The 15,996-nt window shown below is 52.2% G+C and overlaps 1 protein-coding gene across 3 annotated transcripts in view; it reads right to left on the minus strand.

Annotated features, from left to right (window-relative positions):
• rtn4rl1b (reticulon 4 receptor-like 1b) overlaps positions 1-15,996 on the minus strand; it is a 69,988-nt gene that overhangs the window by 14,841 nt on the left and 39,151 nt on the right. The window contains exon 1 of one of the 3 annotated variants that reach the window (XM_072469874.1): positions 10,640-10,660. The exons of 1 other annotated variant lie outside the window; for it this stretch is intronic. The gene's annotated coding sequence lies outside the window, so the exon portion shown is untranslated. Of the gene's footprint in view, positions 1-10,597; positions 10,616-10,639; positions 10,661-15,996 lie in introns of those variants that run through there. One more of the 3 variants, XM_072469876.1, reaches the window with a different exon arrangement.

A 15,996-nucleotide genomic window follows, 5' to 3' on the forward strand; every position in this document is an offset into this window, starting at 1 on the left:
TATTATACAAACAAGAGGCTGCAGTCCTATAAGCCAAGGATGGATTCACCACCCAGTCAAATGCTTCGAGATTTAGAAATGATTAAATGCTGCACACACACATGACCAATACCCAAGGTTAAAGGACGGCCTGCCACTGAAGATACTGCTCAACCTTTCCGGTACATTCCATCTTTATCTCCCAGCCCATGGCTATGATGTTACACCATTTATACAGTTTGCAGCTGTACCAATCCCAGAGACATTGGCATTCCGTAAACCCTTTTACACGGTCTCAATATCTGTTTCTCAAGTCTTTTTGATCTGAAGTTCTACAGAAAAAGCATTGGTGTGTAAGGTCAGCCAGCGTGTGACAAAACAAGGTCACGCCACAATATTGAGTCCTCAGCTTCGAGTGATGAAGCAAATCTAAATGTAAACATACAGCAGCCTGGCCCTCTTGAACAGATATTGTACTGTCAGTTGATTTTTTTTCAGCCTTCCGTTCTATGATTTATCTGCACAATATAAAATGGAGGCTATTTGAAGACATTCCTCGGTGTAAAAACGGCTGCCTTTCCCTTTCCCCAATCCTTTGTTTTGTTAAATTTTTTAGAGTACCCAATTATTTGTTCCCAATTAAGGGGCAATTTAGCGTGGCCAATCCACCCACCCTGCACATCTTTGGGTTGTGGGGGTGAAACCCACGCAGACACGGGGAGAATGTGCAAACTCCACACGGACAGTGACCCAGGGCCGGGATGGAACCTGGGACCTCGGCGCCGTGAGGCAGCAGTGCTAACCACTGCGCCGCCATGCGCCTTTTCCCAATCCTAAGAGCAGACGAACGCAACAGCCATTTTCCACGCAACACATATTGCACAATTAGCAATTGGGTTTTCATTCTTTAATTCTTCCGGTCGTGAAAGTCCACGCATGCTCCGGTGTCGTCAACATTTAGTCTCCCAAACGGAGAATCCAGCCTCCCTGGCTTTGGACTCACGCCAAAAATGCGAACATCTTCCCTACTCCTCGTCAACTAAAGAATTAGCGACGTCGTGTTGCTCCCTGCGCTTCATTCAATAGTGCCACGAAAGCTTTTGACCGCCTCCTGAACAGGCAAACAGGGCCTCAATCCAGTGTTCCGCCTGAGAGCTGGCACCTCCGACTCTGCAGCACTCCCTCAACACCCCAATACTTGCAAGCATCAGCCCAGATTCGGAGCTCAGGTCTGGGGTGGGGCTTGAACCCATGTCCTCCTGGCTGTACCCACTGATAGGTTGAAACAGGTTCTTTCTAAACCATCTATCATTTTATGGGCTCCACAAATGTAGAAACTTTTATTTAGTCCACTCCTCAGCTCCTGGTCAAAACCGGCGTCCACCATGGGACAATTCGATATTCCAACCACTCTCTGGCTGGAGGATTCTCCTTCGTTCCCTATACAGTTTGTCAGTGACTATCTGACGTTGATAGACCCAGGACTGGATTCTCCGATGCCGAAATCAGGGCCGGCGCCGGGCTTGACGCCGGTCCGCCATGCTCCGCCCCTTCCAAAATGGCGTCATCGTGACGCCTGCCGCGTGCCACTTCAACGCCGTTGCTGCATCATCGGCCAGTCCACCCGCGGTGCTCCGCCCCCGATGGGCCGAGTTCCCAACGCCACGGGCCACGCCGGTGGTCCCGAGCGTGCGGGAACCCGGCGTGCCAGCTTCGGACAGTGTCCAGCGCAGCCACATTGGGCCGGGGGGGGGATTCATCCCGGTGGCTGCGGGGGGGGGGGGGGGGGGGGGGGAGGGGGCGGGCCCTGCTAGGGCTGGGGCGACTGGTAGGGGTTGGCCAGGGGGTGGGCTGTGGGGTCGCGGTTGGCGGGCTGGGTCCGTGCACGGCCGACGCCATGTTTTACGGAGTGACCAGTGCAGGTCAGCAGCTGTGCGCATTCGCGCCCCGGGACCCGGCCTTTCTCCGGCCATTTTCGGTGCAATCCGCTGGGGTTTCACTCGGTGCTGGTGCTGGCTCCACACCGGGTCTAGAGCTGATTGTCCGGTCGTGAAAGTCCACGCATGCTCGGGTGGCATCAACATTTAGTCTCCCAAACGGAGAATCCAGCCCCCTGGCTTTGGACTCACACCAAAAGTGCGAACATCTTCTCTACTCCTCGTCAACCTTCGCACAACATTGAACACCTTTATGGACGTCACCCTTCAGTGATCCCCTCAAGCGGCCATAACCTGGGGAAACGAGCCTCAGTCGGCCCAGCCTTCCCAAACGGCTCTGACTCCCAGTTCTACAGGAAAGCACATTTGACTGAGGGGATTGGCGAAAAGGATTTCACCCACTTCGTCACCGCCCTGCTGTGCAACTGAAAGGGAGAGAAAAAAATAGGGAAAAGTCTAGTTTTCAACGCGAGCAAGGCTATTGGATCAAGAGTCAATGGCTGTGTTATATGAGGACTGGATGCTGCGAGAGGGGGCCGGTCACACTGACCTTTGGCGGGGATATTATGGCGTCAACAGGTCCAGCTTGCCAGCTGGAGAACCAGCGGGAATCCCCATTGTCTCACCAGGAAGCCCCGTCAGTGCCTGTCAAGCACTTGGGTGACCACCACGGGTCTTCCCTGGGATCAGGTCCCTAGAGGAGGAAATGCCAATCAGAGGCCCTCATGAGGGAGGTGGCGGCTGCTGCCACCAGAGGTCCAGGGTCAAGGTGCAGCCCAGAGCGGGAGGAGCTTCACGGGGTCGGGGGTTGAGGGGCAGGGAGGTTGGCAGGAAAGGCAGGAGTTGGCTCTCCGCAGGGCCCGCTGCCAATGCCAGGTCCCTCGATAAGGCACTGAGGGCCTTTGAATGAAGGATCCAAGGACCGTCCCCTGGGAAACCACAAGCAGCCTGCATAGGTTTACTTGTCGAGCTCTCCAACTAACGACAGACCCACCTGCCATGGGGTTAATATTATCAGTCACAGGATGATGCCCTTAAGTGGCCCATTTAAGGGGCTCAATTGGCAGTGGGGTAGAGGGCCAACCATGGGTCTTAACTGTAGCAGAGGAGGGAAGGTGGCTGGGTGCTTGCACACCACCCTCCTGCCAGATTAATTACCCTCCCTGTCCCCAAACACATCCCGAGGACACAACATTCCCTCCCGAATCGTGTCCCTGTTGATGAGGTGAAAATCATTGCTTGTCTTCTGCATTTAATAGTCCCAATCCTGTTCTTCTGTCGGGGTAACCAGAAAAACTAAATCAGGGATAAATTAAAAAACAGATACCGCATCAAAATGAACAGGATGTCAAAGGAAGCTTAAAACATCACAACAAAATGTGATTAAAGGGGGTTGATAAAACATGCTCGTTGGGCAAGCCAGCAGACATCACGTGCTGCCTTTCCAGGGACACCTGGCAATGATCATAGCAACAGAAGAGGGGGCGGTGACCCCCTCGACCACCCACTACCTGGACCTATTAATGGCCAGCTTGGCCAGGCCCGGGAGCAGCCCCCACGAGGAGGTCCTCCTCTATACCTGTGCCCCTTCCTCACCGGGTCCCCAGGAGCATGGGTCTGAATCCATTCCAGTTTTGTTTTTGTTTTTTTTAATATAAATTTAGGGTACCCAATTCATTTTTTCCAATTGAGGGGCAATTTGGCGTGGCTAATCCACCTAGCCTGCACATCTTTGGGTTGTGGGGGCGAAACCCACGCAGACAGGGGGAGAATGTGCAAACTCCACACGGGGAGAATGATAGTTTTTAATGATAATTTCCCAAAAGTGTATTTGTGAACCAGGTGGCTGGTTTAGGGGCTGGTTTAGCTCAGGGCTAAATCGCTGGCTTTGAAAGCAGCGCGGGTCCAATTCCCGTACCAGCCTCCCCGAACAGGCGCCGGAATGTGGCGACTAGGGGCTTTTCACAGTAACTTCATTTGAAGCCTACTTGTGACAATAAGCGATTTTCATTTTCATTTCATTTCAGGTGGGTGTTTCTTTATTTTTAAAAATAATCCACCTAACCCTGCCCATCTTCGGGTCGTGGGGGCGAAACCCACGCAGACACGGGGAGAACGTGCAAACTCCCACACGGACAGCGACCCAGAGTCCGGGATCGAACCTGGAACCTCGGCGCCGTGAGGCTGCAGTGCTAACCCACTGCGCCACCGTGGGTTTTTATGACCACCAGGCCGAGATTGGATTTGATCTCCAGCCTGGGCTGTTGGGCCACTAGTCTAGTGACATCACCGCTATGTCACCGTCCCCTCCCCAATCTAGATCTCAGCGGGCATGTGTCAACACCACAAAAACAGGCTTCACTGTAGAGCTAAACGCTCATGAAAGGCGCAGGATGGCTGGTGTGTCATCCTTGCTCTGTAGGAGGCATGGTGAGGCTGTTGCTCTCGGATGGAAGCTGAGACAGATTGTTGGGGCAGAGGTGAGAGCTTGCTTCTCTCTGAGTCACTCGGTTGTTGATACAAGCCCTGCTCCAGGGGCATGGAACACAGAATCTAGGCTGCACGCCCCGTGCCACACTGAGGGATGCAGCACTGTCAGAGGAACCCACCTCGAATGAGACATCTGTCCTCTCAAATGGCTGTGAAAGACGCCATCGCAGTAGAGCAGAGGATGCTGGGCCAATTTGTATCTTTTAACCAACACAACTAATAAAACAGATTATCCGCTCATTATCACCTTGCTGTTTGCGGAAGCTCGTGGTGCTCTAATTTCTGCCGCAATTTCTACATTGCAACAATGACTGCACTTTGAAAGAACTTCATTCGCTGTAAAATGCTTTCGAGACATCCTGGGCGGGGGTCTCTCAGCCCGGGGCCAGGCTGGAGAATCCCCGCGACCGGCGCGAATCGCGCCACGCCGCCCCGGCGCTGGGACGCGATTATCCGCAGAGCGGAGAATCGGTGCCATTGGCGCCGCCATGGGTGGCACAATGCCGGTCGGGGGCCGCTCTACGCGGCACACATCCCCCCCCCCCCACCCACCGGCCGATTCTCGGCCAGGGATGGGCCGAGCGGCCGTCGTAAAATACCCGAGTCCCGCCGGCGCCGTTCACGCCTGCTCTCAGCCGGCGGGACCTCGGCGTTGAAGGGTCCAGGGGTGGCCTGTGGGGGAGGAGGGGGGGGGGTTCCGGCCCCAGGTTCGGCCTCCGATGTGGCCTGGCCCGCGATCGGGGCCCACCGATCGGCGGGCCGGCCTCCCTGGCTGGGGGCCTCCTTTCTTCCGCGCCGGCTTCTGTAGCCCTGCGCAATGTTGCGTCAGGGCCGGCGCGCTGAAGGGAGCCATTGTGCATGCGCGCGTTGGCGCCGGTGCCACTGCGCATGTGTGGACCCCGCGGCGCACAGTTGGCGCCGGGATCAGCAGCTTGAACCGCTCCAGTGCCGTGCTGGCCCCCTTGTAGGGGCCAGAATTACTGATCCTGAGTCTGTGTTGACGCCGTCGAGAAACGCGACGGTGTTTCTGACGGCGTCAACACTTAGCCTGAGGATCAGAGAATCCCGCCTCCCGGCATCGTGAAAGGCGATATAGAATTTGTTCTGATTTTGGTTTGTTTGCTTTTTTAAAAAAAATTTTTATTCTCCTCCTTTTTCACATTTTCTCCCACATTTACACCCATCAACAATAAACAATAATCAGCAAGATAAGAACATAAGAACTAGGAACAGGAGTGGGCTATCTGGCCCCTCGAGCCTGCTCCGCCATTTAATGAGATCATGGCTGATCTTTGTGGACTCAGCTCCACTTTCCGGCCCGAACACCATAACCCTTAATCCCTTTATTCTTCAAAAAACTATCTATCTTTATCTTAAAAACATTTAATGAAGGAGCCTCCACTGCTTCACTGGGCAAGGAATTCCATAGATTCACAACCCTTTGGGTGAAGAAGTTCCTCCTACACTCCATCCTGAATCTACCTCCCCTTATTTTGAGGCTATGCCCCCTAGTTCTGCTTTCCCCGACCAGTGGAAACAACCTGCCCGCATCTATCCGATCTATTCCCTTCATAATTTTATATGTCTCAATAAGATCCCCCCGCATCCTTCTAAACTCCAATGAGTACAGTCCCAGTCTACTCAACCTCTCGTCATAATCTAATCCCCTCAACTCTGGGATCAACCTAGTGAATCTCCTCTGCACTCCCTCCAGTGCCAATATGTCCTTTCTCAGGTAAGGAGACCAAAACTGAACACAATACTCCAGATGCGGCCTCACCAACACCCTATACAATCCAGCATAACCTCCCTAGTCTTGAGAACTCCATCCCTCTAGCAATGAAAGACAAAACTCGATTAGCCTTCTTAATCACCTGCTGCACCTGCACACCAACTTTTTGCGACTCGTGCACCAGCACACCCAGGTCCCTCTGCACAGCAGCATGTTTTAACATCTTACCGTTTAAATAATAATCCATTCTGCTGTTATTCCTCCCAAAATGGATAGCCTCACACTTGGCAACATTGAATTCGATCTGCCAGACCCTAGCCCATTCACCTAACCTATCCAAATCCTTCTGCAGACTTCCGGTATCCTCTGCACTTTTTGCTTTACCACTCATCTTAGTGTCGTCTGCAAACTTTGACACATTGCACTTGGTCCCCAACTCCAAATTGTCTATGTAAATTGTGAACAACTGCGGGCCCAACACTGATCCTTGAGGGACTCCACTAGTTACAGGTTGCCAACCAGAGAAACACCCATTTATCCCCACTCTCTGCTTTCTGTTAGTTAACCAATCCTCTACCCATGCTACCACTTTACCCTCAATGCCATGCATCTTTAGTTTATGCAGCAACCTTTTGTGTGGCACCTTGTCAAAAGCTTTCTGTAAATCCAGATATATCACATCCATTGGCTCCCAGTTATCTACTGCACTGGTAACGTCCTCAAAAAATTCTACCAAATTAGTCAGACACGACCTACCCTTTGTGAACCCATGCTGCGTCTGCCCAATGGGACAATTTCCCTCCAGGTGCCCCGCTATTTCCTCCTTAATGATAGATTCAATCTATCATGATAGATATGTCAATCCCCATAATAACAACGATCCCATCCGCCCACCAACCCCCAAACCTCAACCCGCATGTTTACATAAACAAATGACAAAAAGGAATTAGGGATTACCCGTAGTCACCCTTAATCTACACAGCTCCCCACCCCCACCCCAACCAACGCCATCCAGCCTCTGAAAGAGTACCGTACATGATACCCCAGAGTTGTACCCGCACCCCCCCCCCCCCCCCCCCAAGTCTCCAGCTCCTCCCGCCACTGCCTCTTGTAAAACTCCTCCTCCCAACCTCGGTTTCCTCCTCCCAACTTTCAACCCCGGCGAGACCACTCGGACCCTGTTCTGCCAGGCTCCGATGGCCACAGCCCCTCCCCCCCCACCTCACTCCCGTTCACTGGCCGGCTTAAACCGGCCAGCGTGGAGGCCCCCGCCCGGGTCCCTTTCCCCCTTGCCCGGCCCTAGGAAAGCCCAAAGATCCCCTTGTAGCACACAAACCCCGCATATCCACCTACACCCCAAAGAGCCCTCATTTCGAGTGAAAGTCCCGTCCCTTCCCTTGTCCAAATATATGCAACATTGGCTCCTTTAATCTCTACACCCGCGCGCAGTGATACAAAAAAGAAGAAAATACAGTCATGAGGTTACATCGGCACATGGCCATTCCTCAATTTGTCAGTTCTGCCACAGTCCTTCTGCCTTCGCAAACTCCTCCGCTGCTTCCGCCGTTCCAAAATAAAGGTCCCTGAGCTTGTAAGTCACCCTCAGCTTCGCTGGATATACAATGCTGCACTGCACCTTGCTAATGTACAGTGCCCTCTTCACCCGGTTGAAGGCAGCCCGCCTCCTCGCCAGCTCCACCGTAAAGTCCTGGTATACACGTATACCAGCTCCAGCCCACTGCACCACCTGCTTCTGCTTGGCCCAGCTCAGGACCTTCTCCTTCACACTGTACCTACGGAAGCACAGAGTCACTGCCCTTGGCGGCTCACTCGCCTTTGGTACAGGCCTCCACGACCGATGAGCCCGATCCAGTTCGTATCGGGAGGGATCCTCCCCCTCCCCCAATAGTTTTGCCAGCATCGCGGCAAAATACTCAGTTGGCCTCGGTCCTTCAACTCCTTCGGGCAGCCCCACAATCCTCAAATTCTGTCGCCTGGATCTGTTTTCCAGGTCTTCCATTTTTCCTCGCAGATCCTTGTTAGTAACCATCACCTTCCGCATCTCCTTCCCCATCGAGGCAAGTTGATCACCGTGCTGCAATAACGTCTCCTCCACTTCCTTCAGCGCCTCCCCTTGCTCTCGCACCTCCGCCACTGCGCTCGCCACCTCCGTCCTCACCGGGGAAACCGCCTCCTCCACCAGCGCACTCAAAGCCTCCCTCATCTCCTTCCTCACCGTCTCCATGCATTTCGTAATCTGCGCCAACTGCTTTTCAAATTCCACAGCCATCACCTTAGTTATTTCTTCAGCCGTAAGCAATGCGGCCTCCCCTGGTGCTCCAGCCTCCATTTCCCTTGGTGACCCCGCGGTGACCTTTCCACTCCCCAACGGACTTTCAGCCGCTTTTTTCACGGCCGTTTTTTTTGGTGTTTTTTGACATCCTTCTTCTCTGTGCGCTGTCTCCCGACTTTCACTGCCGTCGCTGGCCCTAGGACCGGGCGTTACTCCCCGACAATGCCGTTCCCGAACGGGAGCCCTCCAACGCGCGGCTGCCTCCCGCCCGCCGTCACCGGAATTTGTTTGTTTGCTTTTTAATGTTACCATCCCAGTTCTAACTCCTGGCTCAAAAGACGGCAGCATTTACTTCTTTATATAGAATGTGGAGGAATCAAGTCACGAGACCACTAATTAGTTTTAACAACAAGAACAAAACATTTGTTAAATGTGAAAAAATTGGATTGTAACACAATACTCCCCCTTTATCTAAACAATTACACGTGGGTTTTAGGATTGACACAGATTGCAAAGCACATCTGAAGCTACAATGGTCTCATGAACACGCAAAGTCCCTTTTAAACACACAAGGTGACTGTGGTCAAATACACTTTCCGGACTGAAGCCAAGTTAGTGTCTGTGGATTTCTCCTCAGAATCCCCCCAGATGATTGTCCTCAGTGCCGTGAGGCAGCAGCGCTAACCACTGTGCCACCGTGCCACCCTTACTCCACTTTTAACAGTGAATACATTCCTGGATTTTACGCCAACCCCGTTAGGATGTTTTTGTTTTGACTGCTGTGCAAACTAAATTGCTTTAAAGCACAATTTTCAGACTGTATTCAGACTGACATCGAACGGTTCATCTACCTCTGAAGTCTGCTGTCCCACTTTAAATCTGGTTGCTGCAATTGTTTCTTGAACTCAGAACACTCTGTTTACTCTTCCTTAAATTCTTCCGAACAATACCTTGGTCTCTGTTCTCTTTACTTGAGTAACTTTAAACATTCTTTATGTCCCAATTCCCTGGTTATCTGGATTGTATTTTGTTCCTTAGGAAGCTTGGATCTTTGCATCCCCCTTGTCCTGTCCAGTTTCTCCTGGCAGAGTTGAGAGTTTTTCACTCCCCAGTGTCCTATATCCAACTGCTCTGGCTTCCAGTTATAACTAAGAACAAAGGAAAGCCCTTTCCTCGGGAAAGTGGCCTCTTGTTGCTAAGCAACGCCTATATGCTTTTGCCTTTTACTTATTCGAATGATGTAACCCTCCTCTAAGCACAATAGAAACATAGTTAGAATTTAACCAACCCCACAGATACAAACATCTCTATCTAATTATAGTTTATGACTGGGATTCTCCGGCCTGGCGCCGAGTCGGAGAATCCCCGAGGGGAGACGGGAATCCCGCCACGACGCCGGCTACCCTATTCTCCGGTGCCGTTTTACGGGGCTCAGCGGGATTCCCGCCATGCCGGTCAGGGGCTGTTGACAGCAGCCCCCCCCCCCCCGGCAATTCTCCGGGTCCCAATGAGCCGAGTGGCCATCCAGTTTTGGCCAGTCCCGCCGGCGTGAATTACTCACCTCACGCACGGCGGGACCTGGCAGGTAAGTGTGCGGGGGTAGTCCTGGGGGGGGGGGGGCGGGGGGGCGCCGGGGGGGATCCGACTCCGGGGGGTGCCCCACGGTGGCCTGGCCCGCGATCGGGGCCTACTGATCCTGCGGGCGGGCTGTTTCCGTGGGGGCCTTCTTTCCTCCGCGCCGGGCCCCTGTAGGGCTCTGCCGTATTGCCCGGGGGCCGGCGCGGAGAAGAGAACCCCTGCGCATGCGCGGAAATACGCCGCCGGTCTGCGCAGGCGTGGAAATACGTTGCCCGCTCCGCGCATATGCATAATCACGCCAGCCGTTCCGCGCATGCGCAAATTCGCGGTGGTCCTTCGGCGCCGGCTGGAGCAGCGGGGACGACTCCGGCGCCAACCTAGCCCCCTAGAAAGGTGGGAATTCCTCACCTTGGGGGGCCGTTGACACCGGAGACGTTGCCGCCGGTTTTCCTGCCGGCGTGGGGACATAGCCCCATTTTCAGAGAATCCCGCCCAGTATCTTTCAAGGCACAGAAACATTAAATTAAATCCACTTAAAACCCTTAATTCTCAGCTTTACCAATACAAATATAAATCCCTCAAAACTACCATTGTTCTTTTAACATTGGGCATTGGGCTGCTGTAGAATACCTGACCCAGCATTCTTCCCTCTGAGGCAGGAGATAGTTGGCTCAAGGACACTCGCTTCGCCTCCCTCCTCTCGAGTGAGTTTTTATTTTTGCATCTCAGCCAGATGCACACTGTACCAGGCCGAGTGTTGGCCAGGGTTTTATAAATAGTGCAAGGCCAACACATTGCGAGCTGTGTGTATGTGGGTGTTTCTTCGCCAGCAGGGCTAGAGTGCAGCAGTTAAGAAGCTGTGCGGAAGAAGTTTTGCAGAAGTTTCGTATGGTGGCTAATTAGCAGTGAATGTTCACTGTCGGCGCAGCAAAGTCCATATTCTCTGTTTACATTTGCAGCTGCCCACGGGAAGTTAAGTAACAGAGAAGCACACCTTTTCCTATTAGCTGTGTGAGTAATTCTCAACAATTATTCGTTGAACATTTGTTGGGCATCTGTCTTTAAGAGCAGTAAGTGTTGCAGTCTGCAGGGCAGGTTAGTGACAAACAGTGTGGGTCCTTACCACCATTAATACGACAGTATATCATCCGAGACTTGAAAAGTAACTTTCTTGCCCGAAGATTATTTTAATTGGGGGGGGGGGAGCGTTGTAGGATCACTTACGCGCACCCCCACGCCTCCCCCCCCCCAACCCGCCAAGAGGAAAGGTCGGCCAGTAGCCAATCCACCCACAATAAATCCGCCCCAACGCCATAACGCACCGTGGGCAGGCTTCCGCCACTCGGTGGGAGGAAGCCCCCCCTCTCCTCCCCACCCCCACCCCGAGATGCCAGCCTATCAGATTGGCCGGCTGCTCCAGCAGTCCTGACAGCGCCAGAGCTCAGTGGTGGGCACCGCCGGGACTGCAAGCAGGTCCAGGCTGAAGAGAAGATCGATGCCAGAGGCAGGCTGAAGAGGGGCTTTTTGGGGGCGGAGAGGGATCGGGCAGCCTAGGGGAGAGGGCGACGGGAGGTTGGGAAGGGTCGGGGGGGGGCGGCGGCGGGCTAGTTTTGGAGGCCAGACTGCAGGGTACGAGGGAGAAAGAGGGGGCTGACAGTTTTGCACAGCTTCCCCTGATGTGCAAAGGGCACCCTCAAAAGGCCATAACTCCCACTCCATCCTTTCCAACTTTTACACACTCGTGCATAAACACAACTGCCCACTTGATGTGCCATCAATTAATCACAAACCGAGTAGTGAACAATACTGAGGCTTTAATAAGCTAAGCAGGTGGCCTCCTGACCACTGATCCCGAACTGGGGCAGGGCCGGAGGTCAGCCACCTTTATACCGAGCCCGAGGGGAGGAGCCACAGGTGGAGCTATCAGGCAGTGGTTTACCACAATACATGTAGTACCGTAACAGTTTACCACAATACATATAATACACTAACAGTGGTTTACCACACCACTCCCACCACCAGCTGTATTATGGTGTGGACAGTGTGTTATCCAGTTCAATTGGCTTGTTGACAAGCTCTAGCTTAATTATTTATTTAAATATTGCCAGCGGGCAGCTGATTACGGCACCCACTCACTCACCTACCGGGGGACAGCTCCGGGGCGGGCGGGAAGGTGCCGGGTTTGCCACACCATGTGATTTGCATGCCCCGAGGGGGCACGTCGAGCCCTCCCAGCGTTTTCAAATTACCAATTAACGTCCGGCCTAGATGCCCGACTGGGGGCAGATACTCACTCTCCGCACCGATAATTGGGCGGCTTACCTCCGAGTGCCCGCTAATGGGCGCCTGGCATTTGACGTGCCGTGTCGCGGTGGCCGGGGGGGGTGGGGGGGGGGGGGGGGGGGTGAAACCACTCACTCAACCCTCCGTTCGGCCGGCCGGGAGATCCGGCCCCAGGTGTGCCTGTGAGTTTGTGTGCGCGAGCGAGCGGAGTGTGCTTGTGTGAGTATGTATATATATAGAGAATTATTGATGATTGGAACAAGTAATAAAGCTGTAATTTAATCTGAGTTCTTGGATGACAGATTTATGGATGACATCTGAACCCCCTCGATTAAATTACTGCCTTTTGCTATTTCCTTATCAGCCTTTATTCTTTTTGCAATATACAACATGATCTGGATAAAACCAAAACATTGCTAATGACAGCTAAACGCAGAGTTGGAATTACATAGATTGAAGGTGCAGCCACTAATGTGACATGAGGATTAACTATTCACTTGCTGTATCAGTTGATGTAAAGGAACCCAGAGGGAATGGGATGGGTGACTCCAAGGCCGCAATAATCAACGGTGTCAAAGGACAGCACCGGGAACACACCTGCTCTCACAGAATAGAATCTCCACAGTGCAGAAGGAGGACATTCGGCCCATCGAGTCTGCACCGACTCTTGGCAAGAGTAATCTACCTATACCCCGTCCCTACCCTGCCCACACCCCGACCCGACCCCATCCTGTAGCCCAGTTGCCCCACCTAACATTTTGGACACTAAGGGGCAATTTATCATGGCCGATCCACCTAGCATCTTTGGACTGTGGGAGGAAACCGGAGCACCCGGAGGAAACCCACGCAGGCACGGGGAGAACGTGCAGACTCCATACAGACAGTGACCCAGCGGGGAATTGAACCCGGGTCCCTGGCGCGTCGCTGGCTAGGCCAGCATTTATTGCCCAACCCTAAATGCCCTCGAGAATGGCTACTTCAATGGCCTTGAAATGGGGCTGACCTTAAACTTGTTTATTAAAATAAATTTAAAGAACCCAATTCATTTTTCTTTTCCAATTAAGGGGCAATTTAGCGTGGCCAATCCAACTACCCGGCACATCTTTGGGCTGTGGGGGTGAGACCCACGCAGACATGGGGAGAATGTGCAAACACCACACGGACAGTGACCCGGGGACGGGATCGCTGACCTTGAACTTCCTGCAGCGGCAGCTCCCTTCCCATTCAGTAATTCCCGTGTTAAAATGTCATTTTAATCTGGGTGGCAGGTGTGCAGTCAAAGGGTGTGAGGCTGTCATAGGCAGTGCTTTCGTGAACTTCGACTCAACTGCCCACTATTTCAAGATCAAAGGGATGAACCTCCATGCCAACTGCGGTATAATTGGCCAGTTAATTAAAATGTCTCCCTTGCCCGCCAGATGTTTTCCTTTGGAATGTGCCCGTGAAACTTGAGCTGTTGTCACTGCAGTAGACAAGCCCCTGCAGTACTTTGCCAAGCATAATCATGGGCCAATCCAGTGGAGGTCCATGGTGGCCAACGCCCTCTCGGGGCCTGGTACCTGGAGGAGGTTCATCGCAGTGAGTCGGATTCACTCTCCAATAAAATGGGCACGTTCCGTCCCACTTTCCCTACCTCAGTAAAAGTGACGCACCCCATCTCCCACCCCCAACACCCTACTCTGATTGGACGTATTCCTGGAGGTGACATCACATGACCTCCCGCCGCAGCCCCACCCCCACCCGCCATTGGTTGCCTGGCATGTCAATCATCACAGTGCCCTGCCTTCCCATGTCAATTAGAAATCGGTAGGAAGTCTTACAATGTCAGGTTAAAGTCCGACAAGTTTATTTGGAATCACCAGCCCTGGGAGCGCAACTCCTTCGCCATGTAGGAGAGCTGCCACTCACCTGTTGAAGGAGCAGCGCTCCGAAAGCTAGTGATTCCAAATAAACATGTTGGACTTTAACCTGGTGTTGTGAGACTTCTTATTGTGCCCACCCCAGTCCAACGCCGGCATCTCCACATCATTAGAAATCGAGCACGCTCTTAATTGTTCAACTGGATGATTCTTGGCTGCCAGCTTTTTCTGCCTTGTCTGATATTTGTAAAACTAATGAGCAAAAGACTTCAAAGAAAATCTCTTTAAACGCACAATTTTTAAAAATTGCCCTAGTGATTTTTCTCCAGGGTTATTGGCAATGGTGACCTGGTGATTAATCCTTGAATCCTGGAGACCCCAGGGCTTGCCTGGAAGCTTAACAACCTTACTACGCCCATACCTGCCACTTCTGCACCCCACACCTGGGTAGCACTTTCTCTCCTTGCCCAGACAAGATCCTTCTCTCCCTCTCTCTATCCAGTCCCTTTGTCTATTTCTCTCCCAGTCACCCTAACAAAGCCTTGTCTTGTTTCTCCACTTGCCCTAACCAGGAGACGAAAGAGGTTCCCTCTCCCTTCTGTAGCTGAGCCAGATTGCATGATGGGAAGTTTGGTCAAGTAAAGAAATATTCAGACAAATAAACATGTACAGCGGATTTTAAAAAGAGATTTTCAGACGCAAGGCCTACCATGGTGAACCACCAGAAAGATCAAAAGCTAAAGATAGCAACTTCATAGCGAAAAGGGGGGAAAGGACTTTGAAGCCAGACAATCACATACATTTTCAGACCCCGCGCAAGGAGGTCACCTGACCTTTGTGGTTGCAATGGGCCATTAATATGGGGAACTGCTTAGGGTTTACCCAACCTTTTGGAAGAAAGACCTCGGCCACGGGAAGATCTTAACAGATACGTCATTGAACATTTGGAAGACTGAAGAAATCGTATAAAGGCACAGAGGATCGACGCCTCTGGAGCGACGACCCTGGGGTGAAAACCCTGGGAACAACCATCACAGAGGACCCCGAGTCAGGTACTCGGAGATCAGTGAATTAACCCCCCCACGGGGAAGAGCCTGGCTAGCTGTTCTGCTAGGGCGGTACTTCCAGGTTTGATTCATGAGTTGAGTACCATTAATTCATATATTGAGTTAAAGGGCATATTTGACATTAATTGAGTTAAAGAGCCTATGTGATATTCATTGAGTTAAAGAGTTAAGTGACATTCATTGAGTTAAAGAGTCTCTGTGACAAAATAGTCTGTGTGACATTTATCGAGTCCAAAGTCTGAGTGACATATTAGTACAAGTAAGTGACTTTAAGCGTCTTGTGTCGTTTGTGCAATGTGCCAGTTGTGAACCCTCAAGGAGGGGAGGGGGAGGGGGCACTTCCTACCTATGCATCGACCCAAGATTATCTTTCACCCTCAACATTCACTCTCTTTCGTGCTTTTTCCTCACCCGAATTCCTCCAGTCCCACTAATGCAGAATGGGACTGTATGGGACAGTATGATCCAGAGGGCCCAGGATCAGGACCACTGGCATGATGGTGGCGTGCTGGTAATGTCACTGGGTTTGGCAGCGGGTGGAATTTAAATTCAATTAACAAATCTAGTCAAAATCCATCTTTCATTTGCACATTTCTCCCTGTGTCTGCATGGGTCTCGCCCCCACAACCCAAAAGGTGTGCAGGGTAGGTGGATTGGCTACGCTAAATTGCCCCTTAATTGGAAAAAATGAATTGGGTACTCTAAATTTTTTTTTTTTTAATCCATCTTTCACCAAAACCCTTACAGAAGGAAATCTGCCATCCTTACCTGGTCTGAT

Source organism: Scyliorhinus torazame, chromosome 12 (assembly GCF_047496885.1).
Source record: "Scyliorhinus torazame isolate Kashiwa2021f chromosome 12, sScyTor2.1, whole genome shotgun sequence".
Classification (NCBI taxonomy): domain Eukaryota; kingdom Metazoa; phylum Chordata; class Chondrichthyes; order Carcharhiniformes; family Scyliorhinidae; genus Scyliorhinus; species Scyliorhinus torazame.